The sequence below is a fragment of the Gymnogyps californianus genome, chromosome 3 (genome assembly GCF_018139145.2).
Source record: "Gymnogyps californianus isolate 813 chromosome 3, ASM1813914v2, whole genome shotgun sequence".
In the NCBI taxonomy this organism is placed as follows: Eukaryota; Metazoa; Chordata; class Aves; order Accipitriformes; family Cathartidae; genus Gymnogyps; species Gymnogyps californianus.
Genome location: NC_059473.1, coordinates 52,592,906 through 52,600,152, shown reverse-complemented (window position 1 = coordinate 52,600,152; position 7,247 = coordinate 52,592,906).

Sequence of the window (7,247 nt, the reverse complement as noted above, 5' to 3'; positions counted from 1 at the left end):
CACTTAGATATCAGTTATTTGCTAAGAGGAGAAAGGACCAAAGGCAAGATTCAGTTGCTTGGAGGGGAAGATCTCAAAAGGCAGCTCTAAGGAAGGGCACAGCTGCAAGACTGGGATGAGCGTGAATGAAAGGAGCCCATGTAAGAGCTCCAAAGGGTAATGCTGTGGCGTAGATCCACAGGTAGCGGGGAAGTAAGGAAGGTATTTGTACTTTCTTTTCAAAGTCAACCAGAACAAGGGACAAAAGTGAGACTTACATAGCCCTGATTCACAGAGTCAGAGGGAACTTTGGGCAGTGATCCCAGAGGGATAATGTAGACGGCTTCTAACGGCAGGAGCTGCTGCGGATAAGATAGGAAGGGGTTCAGGAAGGAAAAAGGTGGGCAAGTTAAAAATAAATTCTGTCCTTGCTCTACACATGAAAGAACACAGAAGGCAGAAGACCTGATGGATAAGCTCATCTCTGCAATTCCTGGCCATAGACAGCAATTTATACAAGGAAAGGAAAGTGACGGTGACAGTAAGGAGAAACAGAGAGGATGTTTCTCCAGTAGTGAAAGTTTTAGTCTTTGAGATGTTCACTTCTTCTGGCTGCTGCCAAATACAAGAAACCAGCAGAATAAAGTCAGACAGACATATGAGAAGCAGAGAGCTTAGGAAGTGAGCAAACTGAGTGTCATCTTTATAGTAGAAAGATCTAAAGAATTAATTACTGGGGTTTCTGTGTTGCTGAAAAAATATCTGGAAAAACAAGGACCTTGCAATTGCCTTTAACAGAGCTGTGAAGAGCATTAATGCCATAGAGAATCTGACAGCAGCCTTTACTGGAGGCGATCAAGAGAAAATGCAGTCCTTTCCCCACCTTAAAAGTAAGCAGCTGAAGAGTGAATTCAGCTGTAAATACTTAGAAATAGTGCCCAGTCCAGCAGCCATGGCATTCAGCACGAAGTGTGCTAGAACTCTTTGTACATGAGGGACAACTTCATCATGTCACTGCTAGGTAGGAGGGCAAAAGCATTCTCCATTTCCTAGACAGAGAGCTTTGGAGAAACCATAGCTAAGCTAAAGGATGATGTACAGCAGAGCGACCCGGTGGGCAGCTTTGAGTCCTGCTTGAGTGTCCCAGCATGTGATGCCCAGCACTAGCACTGCTTTGGGAAATGGTTCAGCAAAATCACTGCGGTGATCTGCTGTAGCCTGCTCCACATTTCTGTTAGTGGGAGCACACGTCCTGCTCACAACCTTGTCCTTTCTTGATTTTGTTATTCTCCTAGTGTACCACAATCACCACCCTGCCTGCAAGTGCTAGTCACTCTTACATGTGAGGCTGCACAACAGAAATGGAGAAGCAGCATATAATAGGGCCTGAAATTTAACCTGTATGTCTATTTTTCTTGTTAATTCTGTTTTCTTCTTGGAAGAGTCTATAAGCAAGTGAGTATCTGTTTGCACTCAGGCTCCTCAAAGACTGTTGCCTGACAGGTCATGGCTACACTTTTTTGGGTTTAGCAGGCAAGTAGTTCCTGTCTCAGGTGCCCTAAATCACCAGACTCAGCTGTGACTGCTGTTCTTGAGCCTATGCAGAGTGAGGGTTGTTGAACTTTTATCAGTCCTTCCTCTCACATGTAATGGTGCAGCTTAACCCTTTTACCACTCTGTTCAAAACGTTTGGAATTACTGGGGAGTCCTTGGATGAGGGTGAGGGCTATTTGGCAGCAGAACATGGAAGAGAAAATGAAGAAAAGAAGCATAACCACTATTCCACTTCTGGTTAGAAAAGCAGAGGAGAGAATGTATGGAGAGCTTTTGCATTTTACCCAACAATTGCCCAAGTGCCTCCAAAGACCTCAGCAAACACCTGCTCTTTGTAAGGTGCTGTTCTGGTATTTTTCTACACACTTACACAGTTATATACAATGATCCCTGCAGCAATGTATTGTTTACTGATGGTTCCAGCTAGTGATGAAATCAGCTGTCTAGAAATGTCACTGAAATAGGATGAATGGTTATAGGTCCTTGCTTCTATTACAGTTTCAGAAAAGAGGGACAAGTAACCTCCATTTTCCACACAATGTATATGTTAAAATTGCCAGTGCAGTTCCTACTTGTCACTTACATGTAGGTTTATTTCCATGCTTGTTCTTGACTCATTAACTTGCATAAAGGAAGGATGTTCTAACCACTTTAATCTTATTGAAATGAAATGCTAAAAGGGCAAGGCAGCAAATGATGTTGTTATATTCCATTCAAGGCTGTGTGGAATGGGATCAGTTCAAGCCACTTGAGTCAATGAGATTTCCAACAATACGTCAGTGGGGTGAGAATATCGCCTTCAGATTTCTTTTAATATTTTGACAGATTGTGTGTGTGTGTGTATGTGCATGTGTGTGTGTGTGTGTCTGTGTGTGTGAGTATAACATACAATAACATCTTCTTTGTTTGCAAGCAGTTTATAAAAGTGTTTATAATGGTTCCAGTTTAATAGATGTTGGATAAAAATCCTTTATTCTTTAATCAATTTTAAGTCCCTATGCAAAAAGACCTTGCCATTAGATTCCACAGCTTGCATTTGCTGGAGGCAGCATTGGAAAAGTTGTCTGGGTTTTTTTTCCCTGATTCTCACGTAAACTCCTGAGCTAAGATCAGGAAATTTTGCAATAGAAATCATGGAAAATTTGCTGATCAGCTTTATCATTTGCTCCTATTATATTTTAACTCAAAGTAAATTTCTGAAAGATATGCCATTTACATATGTCATGTGTCCAAAAGACTGTAGCATATCATGTTCTCTTTTTGCCAAAGAAAATGCAGAAATATGATTCATCACAAAAAACGAGGTAGAAGGTGGATGAAAGTGGGATGAAAACTTAAACAGGTGATGCTGTGAGCAACTGGAGTTTTCTTCATAACTTTTTTCCCACACTTGTTTTCAAAGTCTGCAACACCTTCCTTAGTTACGAACTGCCCATTAGTCTCGTAACATCTTGTATAAGATAGCTTCTTGAAGAAAATGCACTTCTAGCACTCAGAAAGGTTTAGAAGTGCTGCAGTTGTCTACAGGCTTAACGTACAGGAAAAGAAAAAAATCCAGTGGTACATTTGCAAGTGTGACAGAGTAAGAACATACAGTGCTCCGAAGCAGACCCGAGAAGCACGGATGAAATGAAGAGGATGGTACTTGTGTGCCAAGGATGCAGGGTGCCATCTGATGACAAAGTGCTGGTGTTATTACCAGAATCAGGGTCCAAGTTCCTAACTTCTATGACAATGTATTGACACAGTCCTAGTAATGATGTGTTGCACTGTAAATATAAAAATAGATTTATTATTTAGACACACCAAAAGACTGGAAAATGCAAGAAGCTTTACCAGAAGTAGTGTATCGCTATGTAGCAAAACCAGGACAGATGACTGATAGTAAATCAAGAATTCCCATGCTGCAAGAGAACAGCTAAAACCACAGTCATTTTCTCAGCTGGAGAAAATAATGCAGGATTTCCAGGCTGTATTCTCATAAAAGCTAAAAAAACCACCCCCAAGTCACAAAATGACACCCAGAAAAGACTCAAGTAACTGCGGAACCAAGTCAAAGAAGATTCAGAGAATATTATAAAGTGAAGGCCAGAAAGAGTCTTCAGCCCCTGAAAACACCATGTAGCAAGAGGATGGACTGCTAATGAATGACATGGATTTCTGGGAATTAAACCTGATTTCAAAATGTGGTGCATAGTGACATGAAAATTGTCATATTTATTAGAGTGTCCAGGGGAGCTACACTGATGGTCACCCCGAATCTAACTAAATAGTATTGAGAGGTACTCTGACAAGAGTGTCCGGGGAGAATGGCCTTTTTTAAACCTTGAAATCAAGAACAATAGGCTTTGGTTTACATGAAACAGCAGTAGCATTTCAGTGGCAAATGTGCGGGGTTGTTGGGTTCCATGAGTATGCAGCTGCACATGTCTGTGCTACTGCGATCTGTGAATTACAGGCAGACTGTACAAAACCCCTGCAGGCAATGGTATCGCCTAGGCTGGCAGACTCCCAGCAGGCACAGTTCAGCATCTACTAGCAAAAGACGGTGTCAAATACCTGAAATTTCCATTAGGCAATGCCTACAGGCACTGAGGAATGGCTTACAGGCACCAAGAGAAACAAGAACAATTTCTGGGTCTGGCCAGTTATTACAGAGAATTTGTGCCAATGTTTTTTCAAGGAACAGCACTACTGGCACAACTTACAAAAACAACTGTACATGGGGAACAGAAAGCAAGTGCCAGATGGCAGCAAGCCTTTCATGTGCTCCAGGAAACATTGCGCTCAACAGGTTCTGAAAGTATCCAAGTTTACTGAGCATACAACTCAAGAAAAGCCTTTGGGGCTGTATTACCACAGGAGAACTAGGGAGAGATGCATTGAGTATTACATTTGAGCAGAAAGCTTGTGCAACTAGAGAGTGCATTATATTGGTGACAGAGCAAAAGGAGCTCTTTCTGGGTTCACACGTCAGGTTTTTCTCCAACCCTGTCTCACAGATTGATTAAGCGAGGTGAATGGTAACAACAAGCTGCAGAAGTGGTTGTAGCCTTAAACATGCTCCCCTGTAACAACCTGTTATGTGTTCAGCTGACCACACAGGAAAAAGTGGAAGAGACTCACCACCATCTCCAGCTCCTCTGGGTCAGAGCACAGAGGTCTGTGATAGTGTGAGAAACTTCACGCTAAGGGCCACGTCCTTTAAAAAGGTGGCCTGTTCCTATGGCTGCTGTGGGGGTACACAACCAAGGGCAGACTGGATGGAAGGAGAGCAGGAGCTCGGAGAGGCGGACAATATTCAGGATCTGGAAGGAATCCAAGAAAAAGATGCTGTCAAGAAAGACTGGGTTAACGAACAGCTACTCAAAGAGTATCATGATGAGCAAAGGAAATTGGTGAGTGGGTCATAATGGAAACCATAAAAAATTGATGGAGAAGATCAAGGAGTGAGTAGAGAGTCTGCAGATACTTTATTTTTTTTTAACTCTAGCTTTTTTAAAAATCCCAAAATGAGTTTATAGAGCCTGATCTCTGTAGAGTTCTTTATAGCAATAATAAAGTACCTAAATACTAGATATAGATTTATAATATACTTTAAATGAGGCATACAACTGGAAGGCTAAAAAAATACAGAAATCCTTGTTCAGATTACAGGTCCATAGGAGGTGTACATTTCTTCTTCTATTAGGTCAATACATACACTGTTTGGAAGTGGTGTGTTTTTAAGTGATACACAGAAAATTGGAACAACAGCTGAAAATGCTGGAACTAGCTTTGGTAACTGACTTGGAGTCAATGGCACAGGTGGGTTTCTGTGGATTTCTGATGCTGCTGGAACATGTCCCACTCAGCAATTTCCTTTGGTCACTGCAGTACTGCTTGAAGAGCCTTTCTTTAACCCAGCCTTTCCTGACAGCTTCAATAGCAGTCCTTTTCCATTGCTCTGGGTGGCAACCAGGCCAGGTTCCATGGTTCTGGAAGGCTTGACTACCTGGGGGTGCTCTTTCTTTCTCCACCTCCCTGCCGCAGAGCGCACAGGAGCACGAGCTGCCAAGCCTGATAAGGCAAGCACCGGCGCCCTGGCACCCAGCTTCACTTGTCCAGCCCTCTAAGGCATCCTTGCCTTTTCCGGGAATAAACTGAAAGAACAGTTTATTTTTATTCCTGAACTTCATGTCAGGGCTGAACTGTTGGTGTCACAAGTGAGAGCAGGATTTCTGTGCAAGTGCCTCACGAACATGTTAACCATACCATGTGCCATCCAACACACTGCTTTGCCTGCTGGAATGGATAGTTGTTATTTCGATGCAAACATCTACCCTAGGAAGGTTAGATGATTGCACAGCGCAGCACAAAGCTCTGCTTGAGTGGTGAGAGTTGGGGCTCCAAGAAGAAGCAACCCCACCAGGCCTTCATCCAGGTCCTCGCACCACAGGCACAGTCTAGGTTGGCCTTTTCTTACCGAAGGCAGTGGCTGGGTTTGGTTGCTACTTTCTTATTCGTGGAGAAGCAACAGAAAAGGGAGCAGATGCCAGTGATGGGTACAGGGATAGGCCTGATTTGGGATAAAGTTTCTTGCACAGGGAAGACCTTGTACACAGAGATAGGCCAGCTGCTTGCATGTACAGAGGAGAAAAGCAGGTGTCTGAACAAAGAGGAAGCCACTTTCATGAGTTGGAGCACATCTCAAAAGAGAGGGGTGAAGTAGGGACCTTACAGCTGCTGCCACATGCAACATGGTTGACTTACCCAGGCACAACACAGACACACTGACAGACAATAATAATTGGTCAACCTGGCTATTGCTTTGCAATAACTACTTATGCTCAGCCAGTAATGATATTTATTTAAGATTTATTTAAGATTCTGAGCAACTGACATCATCCACCTGGGCTTGTGCAAAGCATTTGACACTGTCCCACACGACACCCTTGTCTCTAAATTGGAGAGACATGGATTTGACAGATGGACCACTCAGTGGATAAGGAATTGGCTGGATGGTCGCGCTCAAAGAGTTGCGGTCAACAGCTCGATGTCCAAGTGGAGACCAGTGATGAGTGGCGTTCCTCAGGGGTCAGCATTGGGACCGGCACTGTTTAACATCTTTGTCAGTGACATGGACAGTGGGATTGAGTGCACCCCAGCAAGTTTGCCGACGACACCAATCTGTGTGGTGCAGTGAACACGCTGGAGGGAAGGGATGCCATCCAGAGGGACCTTGATAGGCTTGAGAGGTGGGCCCATGAGAACCTCATGAAGTTCAACAAGGCCAAGTACAAGGTCCTGCACATGGGTCGGGGCAATCCCAAGCACAAATACAGGCTGGGTGATGAGTGGATTGAGAGCAGCCCTGAGCAGAAGGACTTGGGGATATTAGTGGATGAAAAACTGAATATGAGCCAGCAATGTGCACTCGCAGCCTGGAAAGCCAACCGTATCCTGGGCTGCATCAAAAGAAGTGTGGCTAGCAGGTCGAGGGAGGTGATTCTCCCCCTCTACTCTGCTCTCATGAGACCCCACCTGGAGTACTGTGTTCAGCTCTGGGGGCCCCAGCATAAGAAAGACATGGACCTGCTCGAGCGGGTCCAGAGGAAGGCCATGAACATGATCAGGGGGCTGGAGGACCTCCCGTATGAGGACAGGCTGAGAGAGTTGGGGTTGTTCAGCCTGGAGAAGAGAAGGCTCTGGGGAGACCTTGTAGCGGCCTTCCA